This window comes from Myodes glareolus, chromosome 2 (genome assembly GCF_982192425.1).
Source record: "Myodes glareolus chromosome 2, mMyoGla1.1, whole genome shotgun sequence".
Taxonomy (NCBI): domain Eukaryota; kingdom Metazoa; phylum Chordata; class Mammalia; order Rodentia; family Cricetidae; genus Myodes; species Myodes glareolus.
In genome coordinates this window covers 88823406-88844361 of record NC_142027.1, presented here as the reverse complement: position 1 = coordinate 88844361, position 20956 = coordinate 88823406, and positions in this window count along the sequence as shown.

Below are 20956 nucleotides of genomic sequence, written 5' to 3'. Positions count from 1 at the left end.
ACCAACTCCATATCTGGTATGCAGTCCAGATAGGTTTACTTCACACACATCAAATACAGCTTTTAAATAGCAAGTGTCCCATCCCACCACCACCCACCATGCAGACAAACAGCAGAAACATAAGGTGGAGAAAACGACCCCAGGACTCAGGCTATGCAGGCCTCTTGTGTGCCGTCTACAGCAAGGGCTTGCCAGGAAGGATAGGAAACAGCTTCAAGAATTCATCTCTACTTTAAAAAAAAAATTAAAGGTTTGCTCATTTTCATATTTTATGTAATTTCCAGTATTGTTGACCAATAGTCAAGGGAATTATAGAAAGCAGGATGGTTTGCTGTCATGTGTGAAGCACGAGCAAAGCCATTTTGCTTTGCACTCTAAGCTCTTTGCAATGGGAAGAACTCTTCCTGAGAAATTAAAGACTTTGATCCCACATACATTTGAAGCCAGGACGAGAACTGTGCTGAGCCCTTGCTGGCAGGAGCCGGCACAATACCAACTCTGAGCCTTTGAACACCAGGCTGCTTATGGAGTTCTGTGTCTCAGCGTGTCTTACAGAAGCATTCTCAGTTAAGAATTTATTTGGCATTTTCCAAATTAACTCTCAAAAAGAAACATCGAAACTAAGGCTGCTAGTAAAGGCGTAGCTTTTTGGTTTCCAGTAGGAGCGATTCATGCAGGTTGCTAATACCACAGCAGCAAACCACTTACTCAATGTTGGGTCACTCAACATTTGGTTGAGGACGCACCAAGGAAGCAGGAGTATGCGTTACGCAAAGGACCAAAGCAAGGAACCGATGCCAGATAAAGCAAGCAGAGCTTGCGTGGTGGAGTAGGGGAAGGGAGCTTTTCCTCGCAGTTTTTAACCAAATGAGATGCCCCCGCTCCAGGTCTACTGCAGAGGCCACTAAACTAAGGTGCAAAACTCAAGGGCCCTCACTTTGCGTTTATTAAACAGCAGGCTGAACGTGGTTTTCTCAAGTCTTCTCTTGCCAGTCATGTGGACGGTCCCCACCAGAGTCACTGAGGACCTGAGGAAGACCTAAGGAGGACCTTAAATGTTATCCAGCTGTCAGTACCCTGAAGAGTTGGAGCAACTTTCTTTCTCAGTGAAGAAGGCCTTTGTATCTTAGAACTCTGTGAGTTCTAAGGCTTTTTGAGAGAGGCACGCGGGTGAAGCCATTTGTTCCTTCAGCTCCTATTCCTGCCTCAGTAGAGGCTGTGATCTAACCAAATCTGTAATTGCCCTCCTAGCAAAGGACTGTTGTGTTGAAACAAACCTCCCTGGCAGCAAGTTGAATTCAGTGAATCCACTAGCCAGATGGAGTCCCTCCCCACGCCCTAGGCAGAGCTATTGTTACACCCATTTCATAAAACTCTCAGGTTCCTAGATTCCGTGCTGCTGAAAGCATGGCCACGGGAGTCATCTGAACTCTGCCACCATTAGTTTGAAAGCTAGTTTCTTGAGTTCCATCTCTTCTGTGCAAGCCTGCCTCTCCTGGTCCTCAGAAAGGCCTCTGTCCCTGAGGCTAAAGCAGCAGCATGCAGGTGGGTTCTCCTCTTGAGATGTCTTAGCACAGAATGACAGCTTTGGCTTATCTAAAAGAAATCCAGGAAAGGGTCCCAAGGTGCCACATCCATGAAAGAAAGACTCATGGATTCAACTATTTCCTTTGCAAAGACTTCATCAAATTCTTTCTTTTAAAACTCCCTGAGGACCAGACCAGAGGCGACCAGGCTTCTGCTGAAGTTATCTTCAACTACTTCATCTTCATGAATTTTTCTGTCTTCAACCTCCTGCTGCTTCTTGGAAGCTGCTATTAATATGGTCCTGGTATCCCTCTCTATGAGCCGCAAAGACAGGGTAGAGTGTCAAATTTACCCTGACACTCATGCTATTTGACAGGAGTCTTCATAGTTAACGTTCTCCTATAGATGAGGTGGTCTAACAATTACAGGAGCACAGCGTGTGAGGAGATTTTTCAAATTTCACAATAGAATGTCAATCCTATCTCTGCTTCCTTTGACTTCCAGGGCACGTAAATGTGTATGTAGCCATACGGCGTGGCCAGCAAGCCAAAACCTTGTAGTGGTTGTGGACTAGCCACTCCCACCAGAGGCCCCCCTCAAAAGTGGAGACCGCGGTGGAAAGCAGCCAGTTTTCGTTCCACTGTGTACCATGTTTTAATTCCAGATAGATTCCCGGGCTCCCGGCTTGGAAGGGCTGAGTCTGGAGATGGGGAGTTTGAGAAGGATGTTTGTGGCCTTTGGAACCACTAGCTGAGGGACGCCTGAGGGACACCTCACCCCTGTTCCATCTTCAGTTCTGAGCTCTTAAGACGGGTTAAGGATGGAGAAGTCTGTACTTGCTTCTTTTCTTTTCTTTTTTTTTTTTTTTCTCACATTCTGACATCCCAGCTGCAAGAAGACAAGGTTCCACAGCGAGGCTTTTCTGGAGAGGCAAGAAAGGCCCTGAGGTTGTGCCTTCTTCTCACCTCCTGTGAGAGGCCACACCTCCTAAGCAACCTTTGCTATCTAGGCAGAAAGAAGACAAGGCAAGCTCAGACAGCAGCCCTCTCCCATTGAGGCAGGGTCAGAAGTCACAGGTCCTACCATGGCAGGGAACTTAACTCCACGACACCTGCCTGAGAGATGGGTCCTCAGCCAGGAGAGGCTTCAGGTAGAGATGCAAGCAGGCCCGTGGAATCCAGTCATGGCAAAGGCTCACAGGTCCAGAAGAACAGAAGTCAGGGTTTAGTCATAGAAGCAGAGACAACAGCAGACAGATCCTTGCAGATTTTAAGTGCTCATGGTGTCTTCACTGTCTGCCTCCGTGAGAATGTCTCTGCAGTTAATGCCGGAGCCCAGCGCTCAGAGGCTGGCAGTCAGGAGAGTAGGGCGTGAGCAGCATTGAACTTCACAAGCATTAGGCAGGCTTTCAGCCCTGCCTCGCAGCCGGGCTGACCCACCTCAGTTTGTTTTCTCTGACTTTGGGAACGGGGATATCCTGTCGGAGCCAGCAGCTGAACACAGAAGGACCTAATAGGGTCCTCGGGGATGAGAAGGCAGGCTAAGCAGGGGGGGGGGGGGGAGTTATTACGGGTCAGGTTGTTGCTTCACATCGAGACAGTGGAGCAACAGGTTAGAGACACTGTGTAAGGGTTGAGTCTATGGCTTGGTGACAGAGCACTTGCCAGGAAACAATGTGCACAAGCTACAAAATTTGTCACTCTCGCCTCCCTCCTTTAACCCTCAAGAAAGAACTTCCCTCTGTGGCCTGCAACAACAGGGAATTCAGGAGAAGGGGGCATTTGGGCAGGGTATATAGTTCTGTCTAATAGTGGGCAATAGCAAAGCCATTAGAAGGAAAACTGGCTGTCTGGGGTAGATGGCATAAAGAACTATCACACAGACGAGACTTGTCCCCCACCCCCACCACAAAGGGAAATTTGGTGGAGAAAACGTCAATAATGGTGACTATTAAGTTTTGCCAGGCTGTTCCAAGCGGTCTAGTTCTCCCTTGGTGCTATTTTTATTACTGATCATTAGAAGACATAATGCAGACACCACTACTACACACATCCCTCGCCATTGTCATAGCATGCTTAAATGTGCTGTCCCTTTAGAAGGTCTGCGTAAGAGAGCAATGTCAAAATGTCACAAGGATGGCACAGGCTGAGGCGGGAAAGTAGCTTGCTGGCTATTTTGATTTGGAAACTATTTTGGAAGATTTCTAAGATATTTCCTGATGTTTGACGTAGAAGCTCTAACATGATAAGCCTTGATAGGGCCTTTCCTATAAATTCACAATGACACCCATGATGCCCCTGGTACAGCTAGACCTCTTCCTTGACCCCCACTCACGTCATTACAGACTCGCAGACTTACCAGTGTCTGGGTCCCTTGGCCTAGTCAGCTATTGAGAGTCTCCGCCTGAGACTTGCCTCACAAACATGGGTTTCCAAATAAACCCTTTAAACAAATGGCTGAAACTACATTTTCGAGAACACTCATTTGAAGTCAGGAGACATCACTAAGTCAGGTTCTAGGACCTTCTAGAAAATGGTTTAATCCATGTTAAATTCTACTGCCATCCATTCTTCAAAGCACCAAAGAATGAGCAAGTTTATGCTCCTTCCTTGGCTCTCCCCCACCACGTCACATTACCTACAGGGCCTCTTTTCTACGACCTGACAGCATCATTCTCGAAATTGCCTGGGAACAAGGCAGAGATGGGTTCTGGCGCTGGAGTGGACCAAGATTCGAACCAAGTGTCGCACCACGCAAACACACTCTAGGGTCTAGGATTCTCACGTCCTTTCAGGAAACAAGTTGGTCGGGGGAGATACAATGGCCTGACCAACCAGAGGCTGAACTTTAACTCGGCTATTATCTAACCCACTGTGACCTTGAGCAAATCACTGAATTTGTTGGGCAGTGTCTTCACCTCAAAAGGGATAGCAGTCTGTCTCACAGGTAAGGGTGGATCTCAGCTGAAGTCGGAGGAGGGGCCTAGAGAGAGGGCTCAGCAGCGAAGAGCCCTGGCTGCTCTCCAGTGGACTCACGTTCAGTTCCCAGCATCCATGCCGAGTGGCTCACAACTGCCTATAACTCCAGCTCCAGGAGATGCAACGCTCCCTTCTGGCCTTGGGTAAAGCACCTGCACGCATGTGCATCTACTCGCATACACACATACATTAAAAAAGAGTAAAATCAAATATTCCAAAAAAGAATGTGGCTACTTGAATGCTTGATGGATATTGATGCAAGTACCTACGTCTCATGTTATATATAGGGTTTGTTCTAAAGCAAATGAATAAATGCCATTTTATATGAGACGTTAACACATCTAAACAATGTTTTCATATTTCATAGAATATTTAGTGATGACATACTTTAATGATGACCAAAGTCATAATGAAACATAATACTTCAGGGAAAATGATCAGCAAACCATCAAGAACCTAAAAAACGGCAGCTACAATGATCACTTCCTTACCTTCATGGGGAAGAAAACAAACCCATCCATATTTACTACCCAGAGATGGGGTGCTCCCTTGAGTGATGAGTTCTCTCGGTGGGCTTTTCAACAGGAATACTTTCTCTTTAAACAACGACTGATCTGAGGTAATGACTTGCGTTTGGTCATTAGTTGACTATGATTGGGAGAAGGGGAGTAGGGTCAGGCAGAAGACATCATGTGACAGTTACTTGACCAGGGCTCTTAACTTGGAGTAGTAGAGCTCTCAAATGGAGCTAGGACAACCTTGGAGGAAACGGCTGCCCCTGGTCGGGAATCCGTAAAGTTTATGTGTGAGGATGAACTCACACAGAAGTCATTGGAAGAAGGCTTCTGGGTGTAGAAAGAACCAGGGGCGCTGAGGCCGAGACCCCAAATTGTACTGCTCACTGGATCATGGGGACCTGAACTTGACTATCACCCTATCCAGGTCCCACCCCATTCATCTGGAGTAGCTGGGGGAAAAGAGAGTCCGCAAGAACACATCAAGACTGGAAAGTTTTTGCACTAAAAACCCATCTTGTACATTGAGGACACAGACACAGTCTATGGTACAGCTCAGGAATGCAGGGGTATACTCAGGTGAGGGCGACAAGTCCCTCTCCCCCATTTTTGTTAGGATTAATAACAGACATGATGGTCTGACTTATGAGCCATTTTGTAGATTGGATTCAGACTAGAGAGAGAAATGTAGAAAAAAGAAATATGGGCCGGACACACCAATGAAGTACCCAAAGTTCCCCTTTGTAAAACCTACTATGCACACACATGGTGCTCACTATGCACCTTACTGAAAAAAATCTAATTATGACATGGCTGTGGTCCAGATCTCCATTTCACACAGGAACTGCCAGTCATGTTATTAGGTTTTAGAAGCCTCGGTAGTTCGAGGGCCCTACAAGTCAGGAAGAGAGAAGGCAGGTGTTGATACTATTGCACACGCTCACCCCTGAAAGCATCGGGACTATGTCTGAGGAGAAAGGTCAAGGGAAATATCAGCCTGTTTGTGTATAGTATTGATTCCAGATGCGTAAGACACTCAGATTTCATAACCATTTCTGAAAAGTTGAATTTAATCAAATGATACGTAGACAGACAGACAGACAGCATGAAAGCAAATGGGGGAGATTTGAAAAAAAAGAGGACAGATCAATGAGAAGGGGGTCAGATAGTGAAGGAGTCAATATGACCAAGATATAGATATATATGCGTGAAAATGTCATAATGAGACCCATTATTTTGTATACTAACTAAAAAAAATAGTTTAAAAATGGTCTAGTGCAAAATCTTCACTTCAAACAATACAGATGTCTCCAAACAGTACAGATGTCTCCATCTCCCCTAATGGTACTTCATAGCAAAGAGGACAACCCGGGACCTCTAAGGGGCATCCCGGAGACAGCACAACATGACGCCTCCGGCAGGGCAATGAGAGAAGCCCCACAGTTAGTACTCAGGGTCACCCCTGGAATCTGCCATCAATATTTACGCTTACTCTAGGATTTCTCCAATTCATCACAGTGTAGCCACTAGGCCTGGGTCTCCCTTTGTCTTCCTTGGCATTCTTTTGTCCTAAGGGGCTCTCCAGCTCTTAAGCCCAATAGCGCAAATCAACCCTAGCTGCCTCACTGCCACCTCAGCCTGCCGCCACTAAACCTAGCCCCACCAGCCTGACCTAGCAGAGGAGCTGGGAGCCCTCTTTTTGAATGTTTCTCAAGGGTCTAATGTCCTGGGGCTGACAACCCCAGAAAATACATCTTAAAGAAAAATAAGCTGGCCTGATCAATTCCTGATTCGGCTGTGTTTAAGAAAGGGGAGTCAAGGACCAGGAATGAGAATCCTTGGTGTTCAAGTGTACGAAGGAGCCAAGTCTGCCTGACTCAGCATTACTAACACAACACTGAAACTATGCCCAAAGCAACTCTGTAGAGAATGGTCGAGTCGTGGGGGAAACTCCTCCCGAGTAACCGTGTCCGTGGGAACTAACGATCTTAGTGCCCAGCACCACTCTACGTGGCTGACCATTCTTTAGTTCTCTGTTAGAACCTGCCTTCCTTCCTCCCCTCCAGGCCTGCTTGCTCCGTGTTCCTCCTCAGGTGGTGGGGCCAGTTCTCCCTCCCTCCCCCTCCCCCACCCGCACCCCTGTACTAGCTGCTGCTCAGTGAGGGATGATGTTGGGATAGAAATCAGAATCGGTTTGCTTCCACAACCGTACATGAAGAGCCAGGATACAGGCAGAATTTCCAGACAGCACGCTTAACAATGTCACATGTAGGCAGGAATATAAATAAAAGTTGGATTTGATGGCTGAGACAGTGGTGCCTTGGCCTGAGTTTCCGATTCAGAAATGACATTGGTTGAAAACATGGTGATTGGACAGAAAGGACTTAGACATTGAGAAATTTGTCTTGAAAGGAAACTTCTGGAAGTACTTTGGTAACTGATAATCTGTTCATGATCCAGACAGGAGATGCGCATAGCAGCTGCCTTAGGAACCATAGGATTAGCAGGCATTTCTTTCTTCCTCCCGCTAGTGTGTGATGAGGCTTGACAGCCCCTACCCACATAGTGACGTCACTCAGCTTCTGCTAGCATGGAACCAACCCACCTCGGAAGACATCAGAATCGTCTCCTGCCACTTTTTAGATAAAGGAAGGAACTGAGTAGAGACAGGAGAAAGAGACAGGAGGCGTTAGGGGCAGGTTAGACGTAGTGAGCGGCACCCCGGCTTGTGTCTGTCTTGTTGCTCCTGGGTCCAGTTCCAATGAATGCTCTCATCAAAGAGGTCTCTGGGAAATGTGTGTTTGATTTTTTTTCCTGTGCTTTTCGGTTGTTTTTGTTGTTGGATTTTGGTTTTAGGAGACAGGGTTCCGTTTTGTATCACAAGCTAGCCTGGAATTATATACACCAGGCTGGCCTGGAACTACAAGAAATCCCCCTGCCTCTGCTTCCTGAGTGCTGGTATTAAAGGACAAATGTATCCTTATGAAGAAAAGTATCTCTTCCTTGGCCACCCCTCTGAGCCCTTCTGCCACACAGCTTTGTCCTTCCTTGGTTTGCCCGGTACATGGGAGAAGGACAGGGGAGGGTGTTTAAGAAGTCTTGTTTGTTTTCTCATTTTGTGTCAAAGCTGATCTTGAAAGGCAGCCTTTCTGTAACTCTGTATTTCTTCCTGTTTATCCTCACCACCACCCCTCAACCCAAATGGCCCAGAATTTGGTTTCTGCCTCATTGCTGGAGTTCTGCCCCTGAAGGAAAAGGTTGGTCATATAAGCTGGTCCTAAAGTAAAAGAAGGGATTATGGAATCAAAGAAAACGAAGAGCAAAGTGGGGCCCGCCCTCTGAGGAGCCCCTCAAGTGTCATTCAGGAGAACACTCGCCTCCTCAGTGGGGGGGGGGGGGCTTGCCCCTGTTTCCACAGCTTCATATTGCTCAATGAAAGTCAGCAACTTGGCTGTTTTCTTGAACATTGAGAATTTTGAAAGCTTGGCTCAAGCAACCAAGAGTCTCCTACCTTTGACTCTCCCTAGTTTGTATTGTGGACTGCAACGTCACCACCCAGTAGCCTAGGAAAGAAGACAGTGGCGGCTCCTGACACTGGCTGCACGGCTGCCATGGAAAGGAGGGAAGGAAATGAGACCACAAGGTGATCTTGAAACAAGTTACCTATGGCAGTGCCAGAAACACGTGTGGCACATCTGGGTTTCTGTATCTGGGTGTAAACAACACAAGAGCATATCCGATGGGGATGGAGGGGGAAGGATTCTTTCACAAGGCGACTTTCCTCCTTTCTTTACCTCCTGCCTACTGCCATGATGTGCCAAACTCTGGAGCAAATTCAGGTTTAGTTCACCTTCCTTTATTCTGTGCAACAAGGCAGCTCTGAGCTGCCCCAGTCTCAGAAAGCCTTCTACTTGGAGAAGAGGCCTGGGTGTGAGCCGGTAGTGACTTCCTTCTGTGAGACAGAGCTCCTCCGTGGAGACACCCAGGCTTGTCATTGTGGCTTGTAGCTCAATACCCACCCAAAAGTCTTCTAAATTTGAAAACGCATTAACTAAATAAATTTAGTTAGGCTTAGGCAAGAAGCCAATTGATAGAAATGATTGCATAAATCCTGTTTAGTGACACAAATCAAATTGGGGGACACAAACAGCCACGTGTTGATATTCCTCTACTACATTCAGCCATCTATTGTAGAAATTAAATTGGAAATCCGTTTTTGAAGTAAGTCTCTCTCTAACTTGATATAATGTGACAGAAAGAATACACAACTTGATACTTTTCAAATCTTTTTTCTTCTTTTGACAAAAAGATACATGGAGATTTTAGGAGCCGATATTAAATAAATCATTCCCCCCCCCAATAAAGTTGTTTCATGCATTCACTCTAATTCACATTCTATTAAGAAAGAGATTCGGGAAAAAGATGAATGTGACTGACATGTGGAGCTTTCATCCTGGTCTCCTGGGAGCAAAGTTCCTTTTTGATGTAGTGGAGCACCGCCCGGAGCTCTCTGCTGGCTGTCATGAGTCTGACTCAGAGCCCAGGTCTGAGGGTTTCTGAGTATCTCTCCTGTGTTAGGTAACTGCTTTCCTCTTCCCACACATGAACAATGAGGCAAGTGAAACGGCAGCTGTGATACCGACCTGAGCAATGCCACGGGGTCGAGCTTACCCGCCAGAGTAGGTCTGAGAAATGTCAGCATCGACCAGAACATCATCCCTGTGCCGCAGCTGTGTGTGCTCGACACACCTCTTACTCTGACCTTGTAATTAAGGAAGAAGAAGAAGCAAGCACTGAGGTGCTGTGGCCACCAACCGAGAGCGGAACAGCGGTATGTGTTAAATGGATGGCGCTGGGCATAGCAGCTGAGTGCTTTGAGTTCCACCAGTGTCCTCGCTCTGAAGCCAGCTGCTGGGAATTCTTGTTCACGCTGTGTGCCTCACGCTCAATGGACTTTCTCCGCGTGGGTACACCAGGCAACTGTGAAAATGCAATGAACTAAGAGACCTTGCAGAGGTAAGGGAGCAAGGAGCTGAGACTTTGTTGAATTGTCTCATCGACCCAGTGTGGGCCTTTGTATAGGTGGCTCGTATGTGCTTTTCCAAAATTACTACCCTAAGTTTGGCCCCTCTTGTTGTAATTTTGGGCAACCATTTATTATTTTGAGATGAAATGTGTTCACACACTGTTTCATTAAGTATGTAATGTGGTAAGAAAGGAAAACTGCCTCTGCCCAGATCCGAAAAGAGATTTCTCCCCCCCAGAAAGGAGAAACGCATACCACAAGACAAGTCTTAAAATGGATTTACATTAGATGCACTGAAATTCTCAAAATTTTTAAGAAATTAGATGCACTGGTGCTAGCTCATGAATTTGTAGTATATATACACCAACAGAAACACAAACAGTAATAGACCTTGTATATGTGTATATATATATGTTTAAATCAGGCTGGTTGGAGAGTCCATCACAAGACTGAGGCTATGGCGATTTTATTGAGAGCAATCAGACTTTCTATACCTTTATCAGAAACAGAATACAATGGCAATTGCAAGGATCAATACAGTTGTGGTTGCCAGGATACAATGATATTTGCAAGTTATACAGGGTACGCAAGATTAGTGTCTAAGTCCAATTATCCTGTCAGCTTCCATGTTTCCTTGACTTCCAAGGGAACATACAGAGAAACACTAAGGACCTGAGTACTTCATGCCTGAGGTAGTGCATCGCAGTCTCGGGAACTGGAAGGCACATTGTGCCCCGTGAGCCATGGACTCAAGGAGGCGTGCCAGGCCAGGCCAACTCCATGGTTCCCTGCGTGTATATATCAATACATATCGTGGATGGATGAGCACATACATATATATTCTCACACTGTTGAAAAAGCCTAGAAGCAATGACAGCCTGCTAACAAACGCTGGTGGCTCTCGAACTTGGTGTCTAAGCAGCTCCCTCCACTACAAAGTCCCTTGGAAACACCTGGTTTCATGGCTGAGTTAGAAAAAAACTTTTCCTTTTTTTTTTGTGGGGTGGGGTGAGGAAGCAGATACGTGGGTATAGAAAATAAGAAATGGCTCCAAAACTTAGGAGGGCAAAAATTTGAACCATTCTGAAAAACGTGAGAATGTAGCTAGAAATGACTGGACTATTCTAGCTGCGGCCCTGCCAGGCCACATGACCTGTAAGGCCCGTGTCTGGAGCTGCACTCGGCCCTCTCACCTCTCTCTATACAGATATAAGTTTGTAGTCTGCTTCTCAGGTTGGCTTCTCTCTGCGCTCACAGGGCAATATGAACGCAAAGTGGGAGCCTGAGCTACTCGCCTTTTCTTCTGATTGGTAGGGCGCTTTCCTTTGGCCAAACACAGACAATGTTATACATTTGACCATTTTTAACACGGATACAGGAAACATTGGCCAAATACCTTAATACTTAAGACAGCCCCTCTACTACTTGGGGAGACCAATACACGTAGCATTGTTCCCTTTGCCAGCTGGAAAACTTAGGAAGGACAGACAACCCATCCCTCTTCCCCCCAGAAGGCTGCCAAGTGTGTGAAAGGGCCCAATGGGTGAATGGGCAAGGCTCCTATGCTCAGTTGCCCTGCAGCCTTCAAGGCAGAGGCAGAGCAGCTGAGCATGCCCGGAGCAGCAGGTCACGGGCACGAGCGTCCTCCCAGAGTCCCTGCCACACAAGCCCTGTCTGAGTCTCACTCAAAGCAACGCCTAAAGCAAACGAAATGCCAAAAAATTAAAATTTGATCTTACAATAATAACAAATACCTTGTTCCCGCCCCACATACTTTAGTCAGACACAGACAAACAGACACACACACAACTGCTTAGTATGGCCCACTTGTCACTCCCATTAAATAAATACTAGTGAAGAGTGCACAGAAGTAGGTTTGAACGCGAGACAGTCATTTGTTTGGTTCATTTCAAGAAGCTTTTCATTGTTAGAACAAAGCAATCCCCATAGTGACTTTGGGATAGTCAAAGTCTTGAACAGCTAGCCTAACCTCTCAGTACAGACTGAGAGGGACTGGACTCCCTAGCTAGCAATTTCTTAAGTTAGAAAGTAGGTGTCTTTGTGCAATGGAGGGAGAATTGATGCTTGCTCCACGTGCTAGATTGGTTTGAAAATGTGTCCCCCGCTTGGAGCTTGTCGGCTCCATTAGGAATGTGTTCTGAGGGCATCAAGAAATGTCTCTAATGGCACATTCTCATCTCTGATAGATGCCTCACCTCTTCCCCATTGTTGGGCCCCACATTGGATGGAGCTTCCTGAAAGTGGCTAGAATCTTCCCAGCCCCTGCTTCTCTTCACGACACATATGTACCAGATATGTGCTGGGGACCATCAAGGAGATCTGTCTGCCATGTGTGTTTTGAAGTTTCTTTGCCTCCCTGATTAATGAAGAGGGCAACTGTACCTCTTGAAAAAGTCAAAAGAGATTGGGCTTGCAGAGGTTTCCCTGCCTTGAGCTGTCTACCCAGTTTGGAATGACAATCCGCTGAATGGAATAATAACCCTCGGGTGTATACGAACGTGACTAAATGTGGCAGTCATGGAAAGTCCTGCCTCTTTAGAAGGGAAATACCTGGCGTGGATAACTACCAGACATGCTGGTAGGGGGTGGGAATTACAGGAGCAAGCGGTTTGCAGAGGTCTCGTCGACTGCTGAAAAGTGAAGTGAGAAGGGAAGACGAAGGAAAATCCTTTGGAAGATTTCTCCACAAAAGGCTGGGAGGACTGGTACCTAAATAGTAGCTTCATGTGGAGGGAGCTGGAGCTGGCAGGCACAAGAGTTTCAAGGGATCCGCGGGCACCGTGAGCCCACCTATGGGCATCAGCACCCTTTCCACATTATTTCTACCCGAAAGAAAAATGTGATTTGGAGATGGCTAGAGGGCAATACGGACAACCGAGCATGGGAGCCAGGCTAGGGGGGTCCCGTATTCTTTAAGTTCATCCGAGACAGCAGCTGAAGGGGGGCTGAGATGTGACAAGTACAACATATTCTCTTAGGGTCTTGACCCAGGAGAAGGGAGGCAGCTATGTGGACAGTGGGTAAAAGGCATTGTGGCCGCGGGCTGACTGTTGTGTGAGGTATGCTTACCGCTGGAACCTCTCAAATTTACATAGTTATAATGTAAAACTGTCTCTTTGCTTGGGAGAAGATCTCTCCTGCCTTGATCTGTTTTGTATTGCTATAATGGAACACCACAGAATGGTTCGCTTATAAAGAACAGAAATTTATTTCTCAGAGTTCTGGAGGCCTGACGGTCCACGATCAAGGTGCTGGCAGCTGATAAGGCCATTTCTTATTGCACCATTCCATAGTTAAAGGCAAGAGGGTGGGGACTGACCGGGCTCATCTTTTGCACAGGTAGAAACTTCCAGAAGAAGGAGCTTACTCCTGTGACAACAGTATTCATTCATTCCAGGGTGCACAGCCATCCCCCATTGGATCCCTTTTCCATACCTCCACTCACCAAGACAGCTGCACTTGGGATTCAGCTTCCAATGCAAAAATTTGGGGAACACATTTGAACCACAGCACTCCCAGTCATGAGGAATCTGAGGGAAAGGCCCACGGAGGTTTTTTGTTAGTTCTTGAAATCTCTCCAGTGAACCAGAACATTGAAACTATAAAGCGGCTTCATGTCACAAAATACTATGAGTAATTGACCTCTGGACATGGATTACCCAAGACCTATTAAATGCTTTGTTTAATTTGCTAGGGTATCGTCTTTAACGCTCTTTAGAGATGCTCATTCTCTAAAGAAAGGACTTTATGATGGCATCACATACAGAAAAAACAGAACTTCATTTCTTACTTGGAAATATACATTAAGATACCCAACAATGAATTCCAGGACCTAAGATGCGCCCTTTAGGTGCTGTGTAGACACGATCTTTAGGTGCCGTGTAGACATGATCTCTAGGTGCTGTGTAGACACAATCTTTAGGTGCTGTATAGACGTGTTCTTTAGGTGCTGTGTAGACATGATCTTTAGGTGCCGTGTAGACATGATCTTTAGGTGCTGTATAGACGTGTACTTTAGGTGCCATGTAGACACAATCTTTAGGTGCTGTATAGACGTGTACTTTAGGTGCTGTGTAGACATGATCTTTAGGTACCGTGTAGACATGATGATCTTTTCTCGTGCTTCTTGCGCTTACGACTTGTATCAACCTGTCCTTGAACTTCATGTAAGTGGAGCCGGATTGTGATCTCGTTTGTGTCTCATCTTCTCTTGCTCAATACAGCTGTGAGAATTATTCAAGTCTGATGTCCTTTAAAAAGAAAAACAAAAACTTATTTATTGTTCCATTGTGAATTGCATGTCCTGCAGCCCAATCCCATTCATCTCCCCATCCATATATATTCACCCTTCTCGCCTGCAACCTCAAAACCACAGAAGAAAATAAACAAGAAAAAAATAAACAAATCTAGCCTTGGAAGCTGCGGGCCGGCTCTACTGTACTGCCCAGATGAGGTGCAGAGCCGCTAGGGGCAGGACCAGCTCTCCTGCTCTCAGGGCCAGCTTTCCCACAGCGCAGTGAACGAGGGTTGGAGTCAGGTCTCTGGAGCCCAAGCTCTCGAAGCCAGTTTTCCCCGTGCTGCCCAGGCTAGGGATGGAACCAGCCCTCCCATGCTCACACCTTGAGGGGCAGAACCAGTTAAGCACAGTGCTGTGGCGTGAAATCAACGTGATTTCAGGCAGCTCCTCAGACAATGGATATCTTGAGTGATCCTTTGTGGTAACAGGGGCCATGGACATCAACACAGACCCCAGGTGTAGCAGAGCCAGGGACCCACACGTGGGCCTCATTGGCAGCCTAGCCCAGACATTCCCAGGACTTTAGATGGTAGATAGCACGGACTTCTCCGATTGGTCCATTCCTCACTGCCCTTGCGTCTCCAATTTCCCCTCTCTCCGCAGCACACAAACTGCTCTGCTTCTTTTTCTCTCTGGTCTCTCCATTATTTGTTGACCGGGGCGAGAACTTGTGTGTCTCATCGGGCACTTGTGTGTTGTCTTCCAGACTGCTTCCAGACACGGGGCCATGTGTTCCCTTTGAACGGTTGTGAAGTGGGCTGCTGCACGGCTGCACCATGCAGGGCCCACCCTCTTCTTGGAGTCCCTTGAACAACTCACTTCGAGGAACGAGGCTGAGAAGAGCTGCAGAGATGGAGTGAAGATTGAGGCTCGGAAAACTCTCTGTAAAGAGCCAGATAGCAAATCCTTTAGACTGTGCAAGCCATATATTCTACTGTGACAAGTCATAAGCAATGCACAGAATAATGGACCTACCGGGGTTATAAAATTTTATTTACAAAGGGAGTTTTGTCTACAAAACCCATCCTGTTACTGCAATGCTGGTGTAGGTGTTTAGTTTGCTCTAACCGAGTGTGCAAAATGGTTTTCCAAAGAGACTATAACTTTAACGTGATAAGCAACGTGTGGGGAAAAAAAAAACTGATTGAAAAGTCAGAGCAGGTTAGCCAGGTCCTCTGCCCAGGGCCTGTCAGGAAGCTGCAGTTAGGCTGGTAACCACAAGTCTCAAATATGTCTCACACGGAGAAGAGCTTGTTTGCATTCTCACATGGCAGATAGCAGACTTCGGCTCTTAGAAAGACGTCAGGTCATGGGCCTGAGTGACTTGCGGTTCCAAAGGTTGTCCTTAGTGTCTGACTACATGGGTTCCCCATCATGACCATGTGTCCAAGCTCGCCAGGGAAAGGCTCTCTTCATTTCCAGATATTATGCAACTGTTTCTTCCGAGATCAGAGCATCTCATCCTATGAGGAGTGTTAAAGCACCCAAATAGCCTCAGGGAGTCCTGAAAACTGACCAGATTCACTAGGCTTCCTGCCCAACCCACCAAAATATAATCAATAAAGGTGCTAGAGTCGCTCCCAGCAACCTCTTGGAGAAGCAGAGACTAGCCAAGCTGCCTGAAGAGGCTCAGACCAACTGGGTCACTGGGAAAGGACACTGTCCAATGTGTTAAGCTGCCTGTAGGCTGTACGGTGATCTCCAGTTTTTGTGAGCAGTCACCCATGCTGGGGTAGGTTTTGGTGATGAAACTGTCTCTGAGTAATTTCTGCTTCTGTGAGTAAGCCCTCACCGATATTCCTGTAAGTAAACCCAATAAAACTCATTGGTTCATCAAGTTGAATTTTGGTGCAATTCATACTTTAGTCTGTCATGGGTTCCCTATCTGTGTGGTGAGTAGGTGTGTGTGTGTGTGTGTGTGTGTGTGTGTGTGTGTGTCTGCCAGGAAAAGTGTGTGACACAAAAGAAGGCTACCCAGTCTCCAGGTAAACACACACACACACACACACACACATGCCTGTGCACATGCACACATACAGATCCTCTGGGGTAGATTTTTATGATGCTGGTGCTGGACCAGTGGGTACCATCCTTAGTCTTCTTCTTGGAGTCTTGTTATAGAGTAAAACCTGCAGATCAATATGAGACTGCTGCAGTCCAAGCAGGACTGTTTTGGTACTTGAAACTATAAAGCATCTTCTTATTCTTTTCAGATATTCCTGAGCAACATTTAATAATTTCTAACATTAAAGTCTTGCGATTATTTTATTAAGCTATTTCTAGGCACTTGACAAGTCTTCAGCTTGACAAGTCTTTTGTTGTTTACCCAACAAAACTTACATGAGCTTGCTGTGTGCAACATGTTTTTATGGATGTGTATATTCTGAAATGGCTACCACAATGAAGCCAATCAGTATATCCATTCTGGCACAGAATTACATAATTATATATAGAATTGCTACTTCTTTGGTATTGTGCAGTTTTAATAAGAGCAGGTGCTTACAGCTCACCTTTGCAGTCAAGACAAGCTGCAAACACACAATGATGTAAAGCAAGTCACGAGCTCAGCCTATTGGCTGTCTAATGGCTTTCCAGAGGGTCAAGCCAGCACAGTCTTGCAGGAGCCTTCAGTATCTATACCACACCAGCACTAAAATGGACATAAGACTAGATTTGTTTAAAAAAAAATCCCATGTTTATTGATATTGCTGATTAAGGAATTTCAAACTAGAATGATCTGAGTACAGTTCTATAGGACTTTTTGACTTTGGTATCTTTTAACTGGACACAGGTTTTGAATCTGACAGGTTATCTTCCTGGGAGTCTGTTATCACAGGGGGGAACCAAAGAGCCTGTCAAATTGTGATCTGTTGTGATAATTACACATGGGGATGGTTTCTGTAATCCACTATTTCTATAATTTACGTGTAAATTTATTAATACCATGGACTGATTCCTTTGAGTTAATGTCCATATTTTCCATCAATTTAAGCAAAATATAAATTTCTTTTACTTTATGTATGTTTGCTTGCATGTATGGGTGTGTACTACATGCTGCTTAGTGCCCAAGGAGGTCAGGAGAGGGTATCAGAACCCTGGAACTGGATTTGTGAGTGGTTGTGAGCTACCACATAGTGCTAGAAACAGAACCCAGGTCCTCTGCATGAACAAATGCTCTTAATCTTGTAGCCATCTTTCCAGCCCCTCTTTTTATTTTTAATTCAAAAATATGATGGCCTGATGTGTGAGTGGGTGTGTGTGCACATGCACGTGGAGGCCGGGGGTTGATATCAAAGGCCCTCCTCTGTCATTATCTACATTTTTTGAGGCAGGATCTCTCACTGAACCTACAGCTGGCTGATCCTGCTAGACTGGCTGATCAGTCACGTGATCTTCCTGCACCTACAGCTGTGAGTGTGCAGCGAGGTGCACTCAGATGCAGGCCCTCAGGCTCCTGTGGCCAGAGCTTTACCAACCATGCCATCTTGCAGCGCTCGTGTGTGACATTTTGAAGTGTGAACATATTGTGCAATTTTCATAAAGGTCAAGGCTAGCACACATATCTCTTCTACTTCTCTATGCTTAATATATGCAAATAAGTTCTAGCTCTCTACACATATACTTATTATTCATTATCATCTATAATCAACCCATTTTGCAACAGAGCACCAGTTATTCTCGTTGCTAATGGTGTCAAAGTTCCCCTGAGAAATTTCCTTCATCATCCCATAAAGCACATCTTCTGGGAAACGTTGTGCTCTCGATTTTCATAGTTCCCACTCACTCTTTCCAGCTCTCTGAGATCATGCAGCATCTCCCATCGTCTTGCTCACTTTGTGTGACGTAGCACTGTATACCTCATTACAAGTTAGACTCACATGTTTTGATCTTCTTGAGATTAAATGGTGGCTCTTCTGTGTATGTACTGCATTTCCTTTACACATTCGTCAGCTGACAGACTCTGGAGAGATTTCCATTTCCTGGTATTGTTAAGGGAGCTACAGTGAGTTTGAGGGTGCAGCTGTGTCTCCTTCAGATTGGTTTCGTATCCATCACATCTATATTCAGTAGCACACCATGTGATCACTCTTAATTTTTGAGAAGCCTCCACGGGAACTTTCATGAGTACAGTACTATTTATTATGCCTTCCTACCACAAGTGTGCAGAGCATACATTTTTCACCCTGTCCACAGCAGGACTTGGTATCCTTTGGTGAATTTTGTGCTTTCTAGTCCCCATGTATGAATGGGGGAGTGTTGTGGGGCTTGTGTTCTGTGAAGATGTGTCTCTCTACCTAAGGCATCTTCTGATTGATTTAATGAAAAGCTGTATGGCTACTAACTAGGCAGGAGAGGATAGGTGGGATTTCCTGAAAGAGGGAGGAGCCCAGGAAGAATTCTGAGGTGTGTGGATTTCACTAGAGATACATGGAGAGAGTTGGAATGGAGGAGAGACAGTCATGTGACAGAACATAGAGGAATAGAAATGATTAAGTGATAAGAGCTAATTGGGAATAAACCTTGTAACATGAGGGGGCCTGCTTGTTGGGGTTTCTGTCCAGCCCAGTACCCTGCAGCTGGCAAGACCCAAAGAAAATCACACAGAGATTTCTGTCAGTTAGAAAGCTGATTGGCCCATTAGGTCAGGCTACTTATTATTAGCTCTTATAGTTTATATTAACCCATTGTTCTTATCTATTTTAGCCATGTGGCTCAGTACCTTTTTCAGTTGGGCAGATCACATACTGCTGCTTTGGTGATTTGTGCAGGAGTGGGAGAAATCAACTTCCTCCTCCCCAGAATTCTCCTGCTCTCCTTGCATCATTTCCACTTCCTGTCTAGTTTTCCCACTTACACCTCCTGCCTGGCCAATCAGCATTTATTTAAAACATGATTGACAGAATACAGACAATTCTCCCGCACCAAAACCTAAGACCAAGCTTTCCTAATTAGTAAGTCTCCATGTCATCTTGGGACTGGTGAGCCAAAGAAAGTTCAACAAGAAAGATCAGCAACCTTTGGTGTTCAACATGCAGGCCACATATATCACCAGAGGGCCTGAGAAAGCTGAGAAAAAGAACCAATATAGAGCTGGACACAGAGTCTTAGTAACCGCTGTCTCCCAAGCAGACCTAGCACTTGTGATGTACAAAGGTACAATTCCTTTAAGGGACCCTGCTGTGCAACTAAGTACTTGCTAAGCCAGAGCTAGGTAGAAACACCTGCTTCAATGTGGGCCCACCAACTTCCCAAAGATGGGGTGGCTAAATGGCTTCCTGCCAGTGCCCATGGGCATGAGGCTTGGCTCTCACAAGAGGGCAGACAGCAGCTGCGGCCTAGAATCAGTGGGGGAGCCTACTGAACCAACCCTAGAGGAGTGGAACCAGCCACCAGGGCCACGTGCTAAGCAGAACCATGGGGCAGGTCGCCTGGTCGTGTAAGTGTGTCTCGCATGGTCAGAGAGTACTGCAGGCATGCAAAAAGCCAGGTCCAGACCAGCAAAAACACCTCTGAACAGGTACAGTATGCTTGAAAATGCGCATAGGAAGAAACCAGGAGGACTCCTGGACAGGTGATGTGCATGCTGGTCTCTCTGTTTAGGAAGGCTCTGAAACTGGATGAGACCTGATAAATCTTACTGGTTACAGAGTCCTTATGACTTACTATAGCATGCCATTCATTCTATAATACGGATGGAGATTTATATTGCTGTTTGATCATGCAGTCCAAACCCACTGATAAAGTTGATAAATGCCTTTTACCTGCTCAAACATAAAATAGAGAATCATCTTTGGCTTATTTGTGGATACCACACAATCGATGTTTGTGTTAACGCAGATATTTATGTTACCTTTAAAAGTTTGTATGTTTTCAGGAAGAAAAAAAAAAGGGACCAAATACCAACGAAGGGAAGTAACCCAGTTCCCTCAAAACTCTGCATTCAGAACAACTTCAAAGCTGGTAGCTAAGATGATCCAGCCTCATGGAGTACACCAGCCAGGTCTTTAGATAAGCTCTGCCCTTTCCCAGCACACTCAGACTAGATCAACAGTTCTCCCAGGACTTGACCATTATACTAATTTTCTCAGGATCCCCTAAAAATACCAGTTGACTTCAGACAACAGAAAGCAACTTTAAGAACACAGCACCCATATTCCCAAGAGGTGGAGTGGGTGGCTTTGGTTCATTCAGTGGGTTATGGGGGTTATTGCAAATTGTTACTGGTCATGATCAAGAAATAAAAAACTAAGCAAAGAAGATTGGATTCAGGAATCTTTCTGGAAAAAAATTAGGAGGATATGGGAATGATAGGATAAAAGGTAGATTATTGAATATGCTTTTAAACTAAAAAGTACTAGTCTCAAATAGTTTACATTGGTATGGATTTTTGTATAATGACATAAATTTAAGGTTATTTTTGTTGCAACATACTGTATATATGTTTCTACTCCTAAGGTACTGTCCCTATGCAGCTCATGTAAAAACATAATGCAAAGTTCTGACCCTTGAAAGTTATTATTGCAAATTGTTTAGAATAATTAAGATATGTTGTTTAGCAATTGGTCATAAATAATCAAAACTTTTAGTCATG